The 19,153-nt window shown below is 37.4% G+C and overlaps 1 pseudogene across 1 annotated transcript; it reads right to left on the reverse strand.

Annotated features, from left to right (window-relative positions):
* Positions 1-16,724: 16,724 nt before the first annotated feature.
* LOC113927272 lies at positions 16,725-18,784 on the reverse strand (annotated as a pseudogene). Its single transcript, XR_003521566.2, has one exon. The product of XR_003521566.2 is annotated as an acyl-CoA synthetase short-chain family member 3, mitochondrial-like (transcript).
* Positions 18,785-19,153: the final 369 nt, after the last annotated feature.

Below are 19,153 nucleotides of genomic sequence, written 5' to 3' on the forward strand. Positions count from 1 at the left end.
TAAGCTCAAAGGATTAAAACCCAGTACTTTTGGTTGCCAAATTTCAAGGTCAAGTGGAGAAGGCTAAATGTACTATGAGAAAGTGAGGGCAACACAGAGAAGGAAACAAAGCTGAGAGAGGGCAAAGGAGAGGAAATTCCATTGTCATTTTTATCTCACTGTTGTCACACATAATCTCTTCCCTGGACCACTACCATGATCCCTTTACTCGTCTCCCTTCTTCTGCTTTGCCCATTTTTCCAGAGTTATTTTTGCTTAAGGTCATCCAGTAACTTCATACCTAAAAAGCAACCAAACTGTATTTAATAATCCTTCCTGATATGGCCACTTTGACCGCTATGGCCTTGTATTTTATCACTTTTCTCACTCGCTGCCCTAGAAACACTACTTGCTCTCTGTCTCCCAGTGCTTTGTACTTTGTTTTCTTTACTTGAACTACCATCCCGTCTACCACTACTAAGCAACTACCCTTTCATCATCCACGTCAAATATCATTTCCAGAAAGAAGCCTCCTCTTACCTACTAATTAACCCTCTCTTTGCAATCTCATACCATATAATTAATTAAATCTGAAATTGACAGGTCCCTGTTACACCAAACCTTTTCTCACCAAGAACTGCCAAAAAATTACCACCTCTTGCTACTCCTTTGGCTAAAATTCATGTTTATTAAAAATCCCAATAATTCTCATCCAATCCATTGTGACCTTGAATTTATCACATAGTACTCACACACAAACACACACACACATACATTAGGTTACCTGCAGACTAGGTTAACCTGCTCACTCTGATCACTGTATACTGTATGTGTAACCAACTTATGTTTTATTTTAATTCACCAGCTTTTGTGTTTATGTTTATATGCTACTTATTCCTTTATTTTTATCAACACATGATGTTTGAACATGGTGGTTTGTGGATGGATGAATGTTCAGTTCTATTTAACAAAGAATTAATGAACAGTGTTCTGGGTGCTAATATAAATAATAATATAATAATTCCTTTCTCTTTTATGAGTTTTTATTTTATGCCACATTTTTCATCTAATTGTCCAAATAATTCAACCCCCTATGTCTTATTTACTAATAATCTTTTTTTTAAGATTTTATTTTTTTTTTTAGAGAGACAGAAAGACTGCAAGCAGGAGGGGGGAGCAAAAGGGGAAGGAGAAGAAAAGGGGAGGGAGGGGGAAAGAATCTCAAGCAGACTCTGCACTGTGTGAGGACCACTCACCGTCTTGAGATCATGACCTGAGCTGAAACCAAGAGTTGGATGCTTAACCAAATGAGCCACCCAGGCACCCCCTGTCTAATAATCTTTTATATACTGATAAACACTTACTCATTCACTCACAGCAGATGCCTTTGTGATGACTTTAGTTGTTTAAAAAATGTGCTATGGGGGGTGGGAGAGATGGGGTGGCTGGGTGATAGACACTGGGGAGGGCATGAGCTGTGGTGAGTGCTGTGAATTGTGTAAGATTGATGAATCACAGTCCTGTACCTCTGAAACAAATAATATGTTATATGTTAAAAAAAAGAAGAGAAGAAGAAGAAGATAGTAGGAAGGGAAAAATGAAGTGGGGGGAATTGGAGGGGGAGACGAACCATGAGAGACAGTGGACTCTGAGAAACAAACTGAGGGTTCTAGAGGGGAGGAGGGTGGGGGAATAGGTTAGCCTGGTGATGGGTATTAAAGAGGGCATGTACTGAATGGGGCACCGGGTGTTATACGCAAACAATGAATCATGGAACACTACATCCAAAATAAATAAATACATAAATACATACATAAATAAAATGTGCTATACACAGACTTTACACCCTCTGCAATAATTAACTCAAAATAGATCACCTAATTAAAACACAAAACTATAAACTCCTAAAAGACAATACAAAGAAAGCTTAGACAATCTTCAGCAGGGCAATGACTTTTTGATACAACACCAAAGGTATGATCCATGAAATAAATAATCAATAAGCTGGGCTTAATTAAAATTAAAAACTCCTGCTCTGTGAAAGACAAGCTAAACACTTGAAAAAAATAATATTTGCAAAAGACAAGTCTGATAAAGGTGACAGAGTACTGTTTTCCAATATGTACAAAAAACTCTTAAATGAAACAATAAGAAAACCCTGGCAAGGAGCTTCACCCTCATCCTATAGCTGCAGAGACTGGAAACTACTTTCCGGGCCAGGCTGGATGTCTGCTGAACATCAGAAGCTCAGAGCTCCCGCTCACCCTCTCCTGTGTGTTCTCAAGTCACGTGTTCAGTTTCTAAAGTCTGCATGAAGCCTGCAATTGACCTACTTTGACTAATGCACAGTGATGAAAGCAAATTAACTCATTTGGACACCATTATTCATGAAATAAAACTAGCTATTGTCATGTGAGGAATAAACTTAGGAGTAGGTTATTTATATACTGTAGGGACAAAAAGGTTGGAACATAGGAAAACTGTTAGGCTTTAATCTCTGGCCTTTTATATACATTCTGGCACAAGAAAATGAGCTTTTGTTTTAATGGAAAAACAACAACAACAAAAAAGGAAACAACCCAATTAAAAAAATGGGACAAACATCTTTACAGAAACTTCACTAAACAAGATACATAGATGGCAAGTAAATATACGAAAGTATGCTACACATCATATGTCATTAGGGAAAGCAACTTAAAATAACAATGAAATATCACTACACACATTATTACAATAGTCAAAATCCCGAATGCAGACATTATCAAATGGTAATGTGGAGCAATGGGAATTCTCATCCATTGCTGGTGGGAATGAAAAATGGTACAGCCATTTCGGAAGACAAGGCAGTGGTTTCTTACAAAACTAAACAGACTCTTACCATATGATCCAGCAGTCACACTCCTTGGTATTTAACCAAAGGAGGTGAAAACTTATGTCTACACAAAACATGCACAAGCCTGTTTATAGAAACTTTATTCATAATTGCCAAAACTTAGAGGTACCAAAATGTCCTTCAATGGGTGAAGGAAAAAATAAACTGTAGTGTATCAAGATAATGGAATCTTATTCAGCACTAAAATATATGACTTATCAAGCTATGAAAATACATGGAAGAATCTTAGATAACTATCACTAAGTGAAATAAGCCATTCTGAAAAGGGTACATACTGTATGATTCCAACTATATGTTATTTTGGAAAAGACAAAATATGGAGAGAGTGAAAAGACCAATGGTTGCCAGGGGTTGAGGTGAAGAAGAATTAAAAGGTGGAGCACACAGGATTTTGAAGACAGTGAAAGTACTCTGTATGATACCATAATGATGGATACATGGCATTAGACATTTGCTAAACCCCTAGAATGTACAACACCAAGAGTGAACTGTAGTGTAACCTATGGACATTGTTTACATGTTTAAGAGCATGTTTTTTAAAAGATAACTCAGTGGCAGTACAAAGAATATTGTGAAAAAAAATCATTTGGTAATATGTTTAAAGCTCTGTTTATAAGATTCATTTCCTAAATTCCTGAAGCTAACAAAACAGTTATCTAGAGAAACTTGAGGATGTATCAACTATTTATTCTTGAAGACTATTAATCAACAAAGAGTTGAAGAACACTATGCCACTCAAGCACCTTGAATAGAGAATGTAAATATTATTTTCTCCAGACATAGATAGCTTCCAACTTGCATAGTAAAACCATGTTTAGGTCTATGTGTGATTCCTGAAGAATTTGGTTAATTTCACTTCATTACCAAGTTCAGAAAGCAATATATTGATATTTTTAAACACATACATTTTGGCGTGATAAACCTTAGTTTTGAATCTCAGATACATATCTCATGAATTCTATTGCCATTCTATACTTGTTCATCCTTAAATGATGATAATAATGGTATCTACATTCTAGGAATACTTTTTAAAATGAAAGTCACATGTTCTTAGCACAATGGCTGGCCCACAATAACATCTCCGTAATGAATGGTGGTTTCCATTATTTCTCAATTTATTGGCATAGTTAATACGGGATCCCTGTAGTACTAATATAGCTAAAAACAAGGTCTGTCAAGCTGAGAGTATAACCCTAGTTTGTGGTAAATGCACAAAATAAGCAACTCTCGAAGTTCTTTTGGAGGACACTGATTTCTGAAGCTGCAAGTGTGTGTTTAAGGAATGTAAACACTAATGCTATATTCAAAATTCTGAATAATATCAAGTTCCTCTGAAAATAAGGCAGACCTAGCACTTTGGCAGTTAATATGGTAACTTATACTGACTATTCTTGTATAAAGAGGCAGCTTCTGGGTGCTAGTTCAATATTACAATCTTAGAAACAAAACCACTATTTCAGTAAGCATACCTAGGGAACTGAAGTGTAGAGAGATTAGCTAACTTGACTTAGTTAATAATGCTAATAAGACTGAGGAGGAAAAGATGGCAGAGGAGTAGGGGACCCTATTCCAACCGGTCCTGGGAAATGAGCTGGATATCTACCAGACCACCCTGAACACCCACGAAATCAGCCTAGATGTGAGAAAATAGATCTGGATCTCTACAAACAGAATATCAGGGGCAGTTGGTTTCAAGGTACGAAGTAGGGAGCTGTGATTCTGTGGGCAGATATCAGAGGATAAACTGAAGCGGGAGGGAGCCTGGCCATGGGGATCAGACACTGGCAGTGAGTGATAGCCTCCCACACTGGGGATGGGGCACAGACTCACAGGACAGTAGTGGCAGGGAAAGGACCTTAGGGCAACCCCTGGACAGAAACTGCAGTGGCGGGGCCCTGCGTGTGAACTGGGGGCAGCTGGCAGTTTTAGAAGCACAAAGGGCAGAGACATGCCCCCATGCCCTGACCCAGAGACGAGGACTGGGATCCCTGCTTAGGGACGCACAACCCAGGACGCTGCAGTTTATAGCAGCACAGACAGAAACGGAGATAATGTGGCATGGAGAGCTCACTGAAGAAGAGACTGCGATCTCTCTGCTCTGAGGCAGAGGGTTGGAAACGGTCTTTTCTGCTCTGACTCTCAGAAGAGATGCAGAAAGACACCAGGGAAAGCCACCAGAGAACAAAAGCCCCCCAAAAACGGTATCCACCATACCCATCCCCCACCAAAGGGGGCAGGGCAACTCTGCCCAAACAGTGTTGCCTGAGTAACAGCTCGGCAGGACCCTCCCCCTGAAGACAGGCTGGGAAAACAAGAGGCCAACAACCCTAAGGTCCCTAGAAAAAAGGTGCATCTTGCTTTGGTTGTGGTCAATAATTTGGACTCTATACATTCCCTCAACCACCCATCAACAGAATGACTAGGAGGAGGAGCCCCCCAAATAGGAAAAGCTCAGAGATTATCATTTACGCCACAGATTTACAAATGGATTCAGATATAACCAAGATGTCAGAGATGGAATTCAGGCTAGCAACTGTGAAGACAATAGCTAGAATGGAGAAATCAATTAATGGCAAAATAGAGTCTCTAAGGCCAAAAACGAAAGCTGAATTTGCAGAACTTAAAAATGCTATCAATGAGATCCAATCTAATCTAGATAATCTAACAGCTAGGGTTAGTGAGGCAGAAGAACAAATTAGTGATCTGGAAGACCATTTAATAGATAAAAAGGGAAAAGAGGAGGCCAGGGAAAAACAACTCAGAATCCATGAAAATAGAATTAGAGAAATAAGTACAGACTTCTGTACTTCTGAAACAAATAACACAACATATTTTAAGAAAAAAGAAAAAGAAGAAGATAACAGGAGAGGAAGAAAAGGGGAGTATGTCAGAGGGGGAGACGAACCATGAGAGATGATGGACTCTGAAAAACAAACTGAGGGTTCTAGAGGGGAGGGGGGTAGGGGGATGGGTTAGCCTGGTGATGGGTATTGAGGAGGGCATGTTCTGCATGGAGCACTGGGTGTTATGAACAAACAATGAATCATGGAACACTGCACCAAAAACTAATGATGTAATATATGGTGATTAACATAACAATAAAAAAATTAAAAAAAAAAAAGAATTAGAGAAATAAGTGACACCATGAAGCATTCCAATGTCAGAATTATTGGAATCCCAGAGCGGGTGGAGTGACAGAGGACTAGAAGATATATTTGAGCAAATTGTAGCTGAGAACTTCCCTAACCTGGGGAATGAAACAAACATTCATGTCCTAGAGGCAGAGAGGACCCCCCCCCCAAGATCAAGGAAAACAGGCCAACAGCCCGGAATGTAATAGTAAAAGTCACAAATCTTAGAACCAAGGAAACCATCCTAAAGGCAGTTAAAGGGAAGAGATTCCTTACATACAGAGGGAGGAACATCAGAATAATGTCAGACCTATCCACAGAGACCTGGCAAGCCAGAAAGGCCTGGTGAGACATATTCAGGGTACTAAATGAGAAGAACATGCAGCCAAGAATACTTTATCTGGCAAGGCTGTCATTTAGAATCGATGGAGACATGCAGAGCTTCCAAGACCGGCAGAAACTGAAAGAATATGTGACCACTAAGCCAGCCCTGCAAGAAATATTAAGGGGGGTTCTACTAAAGGAGAAAAACCCCAAGAGTGATATAGAAAAGAAATTTACAGGGACAGTCTATAAAAACAAGGTCTTCACAGGCGACATTATGACAATTAATTCATATCTTTCAATAATCACTCTCGGGGAGCCTGGGTGGCTCAGTCGGTTAAGCGACTGCCTTCGGCTCGGGTCGTGATCCTGGAGTCCCGGGATCGAGTCCCGCATCGGGCTCCCTGCTTGGCGGGGAGTCTGCTTCTCCCTCTGACCCTCTTCCCTTCGTGCTTTCTATCTCTCATTCTCTCTCTCTTTCAAATAAATAAATAAAATCTTTAAAAAAAAAATAATCACTCTCAATGTGAATGGCCTAAATGCTCCCATAAAACGGCACAGGGTTGCAGATTGAATAAAAAGCAGGACCCATCCATATGCTGTCTACAAGAGACTCATTTTGAACCTAAAGATACATCCAGACTGAAAGTGAAGGGATGGAGATCCATCTTCCATGCCAGTGGACCTCAAAAGAAAGCTGGGGTAGCAATTCTTATATCAGAAAAAATTAGATTTTAAACTAAAGACTGTAGTTACAGACACAGAAGGACACTATATCATTCTTAAAGGGTCTATCCAACAAGAAGATCTAACAATCGTAAATGTCTACACCCCGAACATGGGAGCAGCCATCTACATAAGCCAACTGCTAACCAAAATAAAGAGTAATATTGATAACAATATGTTAACTGTAGGAGACCTCAATACTCCACTCTCAGAAATAGACAGATCATCTAAGCAGAAAATCAACAAAGAAACAAGAGCTTTGAATGACACACTGGACCAGATGGACCTCATAGATATATACAGAACATTCCACCCTAAAACAGCAGAATACTCATTTTCAAGCGTACATGGAACTTTCTTCAGAATAGACCACATACTGGATCACAAATCAGGTCTCAAACAATACCAAAATACTGAGATTATGCCCTGCATATTCTCAGACCACAATGCTTTAAAACTGGAACTCAATCACAAGAAAAAGCTTAGCAGAAATTCAAACACTTGGAAGTTAAAGCCCACTCTGCTCAAGAATGTTTGGGTCAACCAGGAAATCAAAGAAGAACTTAAATAACTCAGGGAAACCAATGAGAACGAAAACACATTGGTCCAAAACCTATGGGATACTGTAAAGGCAGTCCTGAGGGGGAAATACATAACCATCCAAGCCTCACTCAAAAAAAATAGAAATATCCTGAATTCACCAATTAACTCTACACGTTAAAGAACTAGAGAAAAAGCAACAAATAATGCCTAAGCCATGCATTAGAAGATAAATAATTAAGATTAGAGCAGAGATTAATGAATTAGAAACCAGAAACACAGTAGATCAGATCAATGAAACTAGAAGCTGGTTCTTTGAAAAGAATTAATAAGATCGATAAACCACTGGCCAGACCTATCCAAAAGAAGGGGGAAGGACCCAAATTAATAAAATTATGAATGAAAGGGGAGAGATCATGACTAACACCAAGGAAATAGAAACGATTATTAGAAATTATTATCAACAACTATATGCCAATAAACTGAGGAATCTGGATGAAATGGAGGCCTTCCTGGAAACCTATAAACTACCAAGACTGAAACAGGAAGAAATTGACAACCTGAATAGGCCAATAACCAGTAACAAGATTGAAGCACTGATCAAAAACCTCCCAAAAAACAGGAGTCTAGGGCCTGATGGATTCCCTGGGGAATTCTACCAAAAATTCAAAGAAGAAATAATACCTATTCTCCTGAAGCTGTTTCAAAATATAGAGACAGAAGGAAAGCTTCCAGCCTCATTCTATGAGGACAGCATTACCTTAATCCCCAAATCAGGCAAAGACACCATCAAAAAGAATTTCAGACCGATATCCCTGAAGAATATGGATTCCAAAATCCTCAACAAAATCCTAGCTAATAGGATCCAACAGTACATTAAAAGGATCATCCACCATGACCAAGTGGGATTTATCCCGGAGATGCAAGGATGGTTCAATATTCACAAATCAATCAATGTGGTAGAACACATTAATAACAGGAGAGGGGTGCCTGGGTGGCTCAGTCGTTAAGCATATGCCTTCAGCTCAGGTCATGATCCCAGGATCCTGGGATCGAGCCCTGCACTGGGCTCCCTGCTCTGCGGGAAGCGTGCTTCTCCCTCTCCCACTCCCCCTGCTTGTGTTCCCTCTCTCGCTGTGTCTCTCTCTGTCAAATAAATAAATAAAATATTTTAAAAAAGAACACATTAATAAGAGGAGAGAGAAGAACCATATGGTCCTCTCAATTGATGCAGGAAAAGCAATTGACACAAGACAGCATCCTTTACTGATTAAAACTCTTCAGAGTATAGGGATAGAGGGAACATTCCTCAAGTTCATAAAATCGATCTTTGAAAAACCCACAGCAAAAATGATCCTCAGTGGGGAAAAGCTGAGAGCCTTTCCCTTAAGATCAGGAACACGTTAAGGATGCCCACTCTAGCCACTATTGTTCAACATAGTACTAGAAGTCCTAGTAACAGCAATCAGAGAACAAAAATAAATAAAAAGTATTCAGATTGGCAAAGAAGTCAAACTCTCTCTTTTCGCAGATGACATGATACTTTATGTGGAAAACCCAAAAGACTCCACCCCCAAATTACTAGAACTCATACATCAATTCAGTAATGTGGCAGGATAAAAAAAATCAATGCACAGAAATCAGTTGCTTTCTTATACACTAACAATGCAACTGTAGAAAGAGAAATTAGAGAAATGATTCCATTTACAATAGCACCAAAAACCATAAGATACCTTGGAATAAACCTAACCAAAGAGGTAAAGGATCTATACTCTAGGAACTACAGAACACTCATGAAAGAAATTGAAGAAGACAGAAAAAGATTGAAAAAACATTCCATGCTCGTGGATCAGAAGAATAAACATTGTTAAAATGTCTATGCTACCCAGAGCAATCTATACCTTCAATGCCATCCCGATCAAAATTGCAATGGCATTTTTCAAAGTGCTAGAATAAACAATCCTAAAATTTGTATGGAATCAGAGAAGACCCCGAACCGCCAAGGAAATGTTGAAAAAGAAAAACAAAGCCGGGGGCATCACGTTGGCCAATTTCAAGCTATATTAAAAAACCGTGGTCACCAAGACAGCATGGTACTGGCACAAAAACAGACATATAGACCAATGGAACAGAATAGAGCACCCAAATATGGACCCTCAACTCTATGGTCAAATAATCTTCGACAAAGCAGGAAAAAATATGCAGTGGGAAAAAGACAGTCTCTTCAATAAATGGTGCTAGGAAAATTGGACAGCCACATTCAGAAGAATGATATTCGACCATTCTCTAACACCATACACAAAGATAAACTCAAAATGGATGAAAGACCTCAATGTGAGACAGAAATCCACCAAATCCTAGAGGAGAACATTGGCAATATCCTCTTTGACATAGGCCACAGAAACTTCTTTCAAGATACATCTCCAAAGGCTGGTGAAACAAAAGCAAAAATGAACTTTTAGGATTTCATCAAGATAAAAATCTTCTGCACAGCAAATGAAACAGTCAACAAAAACAAGAGGTAACCCACAGAATGGGAGAAGATATATGGAAATGACACTACAGATAAAGGGTTGGTATCCAAGAACTATAAAGTACTTCTCAAACTCAACATCCAAAAAACAAATAATCAAATCAAAAAATGGGCAGAAGACATGAAGAGACACTTCTCTGAAGAAAACATACAAATGGCTAACAGACACATGAAAAAATGTTCATCATCATTAGTCATCAGGGAAATTCAAATTAAAACTACACTGAGATACCACCTTACACCAGTTAGAATGGCAAAAATTCAGAAGGCAATTTTTGGAGAGGTTGTGAAGAAAGGGGAATGCTCTTACACTGTTGGTGGGAATGCAAATTGGTACAGCCACTTTGGAAAACAGTGTGGAAGTTCCTCACAAAATTAAAGATAGAGCTACCCTATGACCCAGCAATTGTACTCCTGGGTATTTACCCCAAAGACACAGATGTAGTGAAAAGAAGGGCCATATGCACCCCAGTGTTCATTGCAGCAATGTCCACAATAGCCAAACTGTGGAAAGAGCAGAGATGCCCTTCAACAGATGAATGGATAAAGATGTGGTCCATATATATAATGGAATATTACTCAGTCATCAGAAAGGATGGATACCCAATTTTACATCAACATGGATGGGGCTGGAGGAGATTATGCTACGTGAAAAAGGTCAAGCAGAGAAAGTCAATTATCATATGGTTTCACTTATTTGTGGAACATAAGAAACAGCATGGAGGACATTAGGAGAAGGAAGGGAAAAATGAAAGGGTGAAATCAGAGGGAAAGATGAACCATGAGAGACTATGGACTCTGAGAAACAAACGGGGTTTTAGAGGGGAGGGGGATGGGTTAGCCCGGGGATGGGTATCAAGGAGGGCACATACTGAATGGAGCATTGGGTGTTATATGAAAACAATGAATTGTTGATCACCACATCAAAAAACTAATGATATATGATATGGTGACTAACATAACATAATAAAATAAAATTAAAAAAGATAACCATAGAAAAGTAATAATGCAGAAAGAAAATGCAATGTATTTCTGCATTAAAGAAGATTTTATTTTTTAAAAGCTCTTCCTTTTTTTAAGATTTTATTGATCTATTTGAGACAAATTCAACTTGCATTAAGAAAATTTGTTTTAAAGGAAAAACAGATAATGCTATTAAGACTTATTTTTTGTTTTCATAGAAAGAAAAAAGACAGCCATATATTTCTTATTTATTTTTCAAATAAAATCTACTAGAGCTAAAAAGATAGATTTGTTGCTTCATTTTATTTCACTAAAAGGCATGTTAAACATCATAAAGTATTGGAATCATAATTAATACAACTATTGTTTATTTATATTACTCTTTGTCATAGGATTAAACTATTTGTCACTTGAGATTTAAAAAAGGTATCTCTTCAAATTGCTGTATGGTTAAAAAACAATATGCTTTGAGATTTGTGCCTATCAAATCTCTGCAGGAAAATTTTTAATCTATCACAATTAATGGCATTTTAAAATACATAACATTGTCTTCTCTACTGTGCTCATCTACTGTAGCAACAGATAAAATGTTTCTACATATAAGAAGCCTATTTTTGGTTGCATTACAAATAAATGTTAAACCTCATACTGAAACAATAAATAATGTCTCTGAAAATGGGAATGTCATCTTTTTTGGCCCTCCAGAAATATTACTACTACATAACTTTTGAATTTGGGCCTTATTCCTTATGAGTGGTTGTGACCTCCCTGAAGAATGCCAAGTGGCAGGACAGTTCAAATAAAAATAATCAGCAGGTTCGATCTGAGTCAAAGGTCAATTAAGCTAAAGTTTGCTCTTAGGTATATCTCAGCTCATACATACATGTTTTCTTTATATATATATATATATATATATATATATATTCAGATTTAATCATATAACTATAACAAAATATTTATATTAGGAAAATATAAATATTAGGAAAATAGTTATTGGATAAAAATTATTAAGGATTGAACTTTATTTAGTAACCATCTGAAAGAATATTTTTAAAGCATACTATCTTGATGAGAACTGGGAATCTGGGACCTAGATCAGGATTCACCCTAAATAATAAATTTTGTTTACTAACTTGTACAACCTCTGAATTACAAGAAATAGAAAATGGGAAGGAGCAATTCTTGCTTTCAAGATTTTTGATATATAAGGGAAATGAGTCCACAAATGATTATAACTTAACCAGTGCCAGAAGATAATTTCAACTAAAGTCTATTCACATTGAAATTCTATTAAATTGACAGTCGCTGGGGAAGTTTTCTGTGAATGAAATAATATTTGGAAAGGAGACTGTGAGCAAGATTTAAGAGAGAAAATGATGGAGTGAGAAAGAGACAGAGGTAGAAGGAAGAGGCAAAGCAAGAGAATTAGGTCTGTAGGAAGAGATCCAACATAGCAAGAGTGATTGAAATGAAAAAGGAGGAGATTAAAAGAACCAAATGGGAGAGAAACTAAATTGCGGGAAAAGCCCTGCTAAGTGTGAAGAGCATGGGTTTTACTCATCCCACTTGTTTTATTCATATTTGCTAAAATATCTTGCTAACTAAATCCACAAGAGATTTTCTGATAAACTCAAATGCCCCTCCATTAAATCTGTTAAATAGATCTAAATATTTAACCTGCTTGAAAAATACATTATCATCATTTCTAAAAATTCTTTTTAGGAAATCAAATTAATTTATAAATATTATTGGTAACTTAAAATTAAAAAATGGAACTTAGACATTTGAAAAGACCATTAAGTAACATCAAAACAGATACATGGATCTCATTGCAAGATAAACCTCTGGACTGAAATGCACTTATTGGTATATCACTAGTGTCCTGTCTCTTGGTAGTTTCAAGAATTGTCTTCTAAAATTCTAATTTTTGACTCTTTATTGGGGCTTGAAAATTTCTTTCTTCCCTAAATACTCATTTCATATATTATTACTTCAGAAAAGTGATTACTGAATACCAACTTATCTCACTTTTATTAAATTCCTATTTTTCTATAACATATTTTATATACAAAACATAATTAACAGATAATGAAGAAGTACAGGAGAGTATATTTATATGGTACAAATTGAAAATAAGATAGGAGTCCCACTGGAGCTCCTGGGTCTACTACTCCAATCAAAAAACACTCTGTCCTCATGCCAGGAGTATTTATTAGTCTGTATTTTTTACTCATTTTCCCCGTCTTTCCAATATGGTTTTATACACCTTTATACACATGTTTCTATAAACAATGCATTATGAAATTTTTAGTACTTTGGAAATTCATACATGATATTATAATGCACATGTTCCTCTGAAACTTATTTGCTTACTTAATGTCATGTTTGTGAATTTTGCTACATAAATGTATTTCCATTCCATCTCTGACAAGTATCTCTTCAAAATATACTACAGTTTATGCATACAGTCTTCTATCAAGGCATGTAGAGTTATTTTTATTTATTTATTTATTTATTTATTTATTTATTTTTTAAGGCATGCAGAGTTATTTTTAACTTGTTACATTTTTCTATTTGAAAGCAAGCTGCTATAAACATTCTCATATGCACCTCCACAACATCTGAGGTTGCTGGGAAAATAATTTTTCTAGGACATTTGCCCAGGAATGGAATTTGTGGTATTATATCTTTATATGTAATTTGAATTTAATATTTTCTGGATTTTATGCATTACCTAAAGCTTTTCCCAGTGTATGATTTATTGTTAATAATTTATTTTTATGATAAACACGTTTTACATTTTATCATAGTAGAATTTATTATTTTTTGTTTTGTTTTTTTAGTTTGAGATTTTCTCTTTTTAAAGAAATACTTCCTTAGTATAAGGTCATAAAGATAATTTCATATTTTCCTCTAATCATTTAAAGTTTTAATCTTATTGAACACTACATCTGAAACTAATGATGTACTATAAGTTGGTTAATTTAATTTAAATAAAAAAGTTTTATTCTTACTAATTTTATAATAGTCATCAAATGGTTTTTAAAAATGAGGAAGATATGGGGCACCTGGGTGACACAGTCAGTTAATTGTCTGACTCTTGGTTTCAGCTCAGGTCATGATCTCAGGGTCCTGGAATCAAGCCCTGTGTCAGGCTCTAAGCTCAGCTTGGAGTCTGCTTGAGGTTCTCTCCCTCTCCCTCTGCCCCTCCCCTTATTGTTGTCTCTCTATCTCTCTAAAATATATAAATAAAATCTTAGAAAAAATGAGGAAGAGATATGATTTATTTTTTAACTGGTGATTACCAGTGAAATCACTAATTAACTAATATATCCATGCTTTTCCCATAAGTTTCAGTGACAATTCAAGTTGTATACCAATGTCTATATTCAATTGTTTCTCATTATTTGCATATTATGCATTTATAAATTTGCCTACTCACAAAAATTTATTTGTAACCCCCAAATCAATACTCTTGGTGCTTTCATGACCATTCATGGGCATATGCAGAGTGACCAAAAAAAGTACCCTATTGAGGTACCCTACATGCAAGTTCCCAGCTGAAGTTGAGTCAGCTGACACTTTGCCTTTTCACTTCAAGTTTCATACTATACATTTGAGTTCTTTTAAACTTTTTAGAGAGGTCTATTTTGAATTTGGGTGTGGGTTCATGGTAATTTTGCTGTTTAATATAGCCTCAAGCATAGGGCTGAAGTGCTGTCCAATATTATAAAGTGTAAGAAGTCTGGGATGTGCCTTATGGAAAAAGGCACATATATATATATATATATATATATATATATATATATATACACACACACAGAACAGAGCTGATCTATATATACAGATAAAAGAGAGCTGATCTATATATAAATAAATATATATATATCTTTTATCTCAGATAAAACAGAGCTGATATATGTAGCTGATATGATATATAGCTGATATGTTCTTTATATATGTGTGTATGTATATATATAGCTGATATGATATACAGCTGATATGTTCTATCTTTATGTATATATATATACATAAAGATAGAACAGAGCTGACCTAGCACATGTCCTAGATCAGCTCTGTTCAGCAATGAGTTCTGGTGGTTCTGGCCATGAGTTAAATGTTAATAAGTCAACAGTGTATATTAAATGAGGTGTCATTAAGCAGAAACACACCTAAAACAAGGTTATGTGTTATGTGATGGATTGATGAAATGTGATCAGAGGCCTTCAGGAACCTAGTCTTCTAATTCCCCTAGGAGCAATGGTTTAGCATTTGCTGAGTGTTTCCAGATTCTTTATTAGAACATTACTATGAATAATGTGAATCCACTTTAGATTTTGCTTTTTTTTCCATACTCCCTGTTATAATATCTTGGTCTATTTTCCTATTCCCATATCAACTTTATGCATTGCTTATAATTGCTTTGAAATAGATCTAGAAAATTCATAGGTCAGGTACCTCTCTGTGTTCCTCTTCTTCAGTAATATGTTATCTGTGGTCCTTTGTATTTCTATGTACATTTAATATTCTGCTTTTCAACTCTAAAGCATCTATCCAATTGATGGCATGATATTGAATAGATAGACTTACCTGGGAAAATATTTTTTTTGTATCTTAATGATATTAATCCTTCCAGTTAATGATTATGACTTATCTCTTTATTTTTGTCTTTCTTAATGAATCCTCAATAAAACTTTCAATACATACATCTTACACATTTTTGATAGACTTAATCTAAAATGACATATTTTTGTTTTCAATTTTCAGTTTTGATCTTTTACAAACACATGATTTTAGCTTTCCTGACATTTAGGTTTATAATTGATTTTTGGATGTTGTTATTTTACAGTTTTTCTACACTCTTTTTTCTAATATTTTGATCCTAGATTCTTTGGGGTTACCTATGGATACAAATATATTATCTCTGGAAGATGAGAGTTTTCTTCCTTTCACTATTTTTTTAATTACCCAATTCTTACACTTTTTTTTTCGGTTCTTACTGTATCATCTTACATTACAGTGATAGTGATATTTATCATACCTACTTATGTTCCAATATTTATAAAATTATTTCTAATTTTTACCTTTATTATGAAGCAAGTTACAGATTTTTTAGATACATTTAACCAACTTCACAAAGTTATCCTTAATACTTAATTTATGACTTTTGTCATGAATGGTTGTTGAATTTTATCAAAGGCTTGTTTTTGCAGTTAAGTAAACCCCATAGTTTGCTCCTTTCTTATCTAAACATTATAAATTCCATTTTGCTCCACTCAACATACACACCTGTAGCTTTATGAGTACCTTTTTCTCTGACTCTTTTGACTTACTGTTTGTGTATTGAGCATTTTTAAATATCTTGCATAAATATGAACTTATGAGGATAATATGTTCATCATGTTTGTTATTGATATTTATCATTAATTCTGGAAAATTATCAATTTCCTTTTAAGTAGTAGATTTTGAGCTATCTCTTAATTCTCTCTCCTTTCTTTTTTATTTTCCTGAAACTTTGATTAGATATATGCTAGTCTTTTTTTTTCTATTTAAATGTTTATTTATGGGAAATAATTCCAAAAATTTGACTCCAATTAGAAAATTGATTCAAATTGACTCAAAATAGGGGAAAAAGTCATGATGACTGCTTCAGCACTTCTTCTGTGTGCCCAAAAATGCTCGGGGTCTTTGATTGTAGGTGTTATAGGGCTTGCCGTGGACAAGGGCAGACAGAGCCCACCGAGGAATTTTGCCAGCCCTCGTTTTGGGTAAATGTTTGACAAACACTGCATTTCGAAACGCAGCCACAGGGCCAATGCTCTGTCTCACATGGTTTATAATCTCTTCCAAAACTTGTTCCTCTGTTGTATTTATATCTTTTCTCAACACACAGAGGGCTAAGGGCACATGACCTTTCAAAGGATCTTCCTTGCCGACAACAGCACAGTCGGCCACAGTACCATGGGAAACGACTGACTCTTCAATAGCACCTGCAGAAATCCTGTGACCTGCAACATTTATCACATCATCAACTCGAGACATAATATATAAATAGCCTTCTTCATCCATGTAACCAGCATCCATGGTGTCATAGTATCCAGGAAATTTTTCAAAGTATAAATGCTTGAATGCTTCCTGATTCTTCCAGAGTCCTGAAAAAGCCCCAGGTGGTAATGGCAACTTACCACAATATTTCCTAAACATCGAGCCTTCAGTTTTTGCATGTTGTCATCCAAAATCATAACATTGTATCCTGGAACACTTTTTCCTGCTTGTCCTGGAGGAGGTGTTTTAGAATTACCTAATCCAATGCATGATGCCGTAATTGGGGATCCAGTCTCAGTCCGCCACCAGTGGTCTAAGACAGGTACTCTGAAGACCTTTTTGGACCATTCCAGGGTCTCCACATCACATCGTTCTCCAACCATAAATAATGTTTTGAACCTTGTCAGAGAGTACGGCTTCCCCAAGGCTGCCCCAGGGTCCTGTTGACAGATGGTTCTAATTGCAGTCGGCGCTATAAACAAGGCAGCTACTCCATGCTCCGCGAGCACGCGGAAATAAGCACCAGCATCTGGTGTTCCCACAGGCTTCCCCTCATATAGGACTGTCATGTTCCCATGCAGAAGAAGTCCATAACAGATATAGGAATGACCAACAAACCAGCCTAAGTCAGAGGCTGCCCACCACACCTCTCCAGGTTTATGTCCATAGATAGAAGACATTATCCAGTTTAGCATCACAGCATATCCCCCAGTGGGTCTAACAACACCCTTGGGCAGCCCTGTTGTTCCGGATGTGTAAAGAATATACAGCGGGTGTTCTGAAAGAACAGGAACACAGTCATGTGACTGTGCTTTGGCCATCTCTTCATGCCAATCAAGGTCACGACCTGGAGCCAAAGGAACTGCCTCCATATTTGGACGATTATAAATGAGCACGTTATCTGGTTTGTGTTGTCCCAGTCTCAGTGCTTCTTCTAGAAGGGGAATGTATTCTACTCTTCCAGGTTCAATCCCAAATGATGCTGTAACAACCACCTTGGGCTTTGCATGATCAATACGACTGCTTAGTTCTTTGGATGCAAATCCCCCAAATATGAGACTGTGGATGGCTCTTATCCTTGCCCATGCCAGCATGGTATACATCGCTTGCAGGATCATGGGCATGTAGATAACCATGGTGTCACCTTTCTTGACACCATGCTTGACCAAAACACCTGCCAGCTTAGAGACCTGCTCCAGAACCTCTTTGTAGGTAATAGTTGCTTTAGTGTTTGTAACAGGACGGTCGTAGATGATAGCAATCTTATCTCCTTGACCATTTTACAATATGACGATCGATGGCATTGTAACAAATGTTAAGCATTCCTTCCACAAACCAACTCGTGGAAGGTGGGTATCTGTTCTCCAGCATTTTGGTCCAGGGCTTGTACCAGCTGATCTGCTCGGCCGCTTTGCCCCAAAACCGCTCGGGGTCGGCCACCTAGGCCGCGAAGTGGGGCTTGTACTCGCCGCCACCACCGGCAGACGACAGCACTCGGCAGCCCCGGCCCCCGAGAGTGCCCCGCGGGCCGGGGGCCACGTACGCCCTGTGGGCCGGGCCGGCTCCCTGGGCCGGAGAGGACCCAGGCAGGGACCCCCCGAGTCCCCTGGCTCCGGTGACTTTGCGACGCTGCAGCCAGGACGGCTTCATCGCCACTGGCTGCACCGCTCTCCCCCTCGCAGGCTGTGTAGCCCGAGGTCCCGGAGTGCACTCCTCAGGCGACAGCTGGGGCGCTCCCACCTTCCAGAAGGCGGCGGGCAGCGGGCGGGAAGCCTAGATATATGCAGTCTTAATAGTCTATCTTCCATTTCCTTATCCTACCTCGTATTTTCTATTTCCTTTCTTTCTGTAATATATTCCAGATCATTTCCTCAGTAATTTCCTGCATTTTGCTTTACTTTTATTTATGTGGGTAAAAATGATATGATTAATCTTTTTTTTAAGATTTATTTACTTATTTTAGACAGAGAAAGAGAAAAAGAGTGGGAGGGTCAGAGGGAGAGGGAGAGAGACTCTCAA

This window comes from Zalophus californianus, chromosome 7, assembly GCF_009762305.2.
Source record: "Zalophus californianus isolate mZalCal1 chromosome 7, mZalCal1.pri.v2, whole genome shotgun sequence".
Classification (NCBI taxonomy): domain Eukaryota; kingdom Metazoa; phylum Chordata; class Mammalia; order Carnivora; family Otariidae; genus Zalophus; species Zalophus californianus.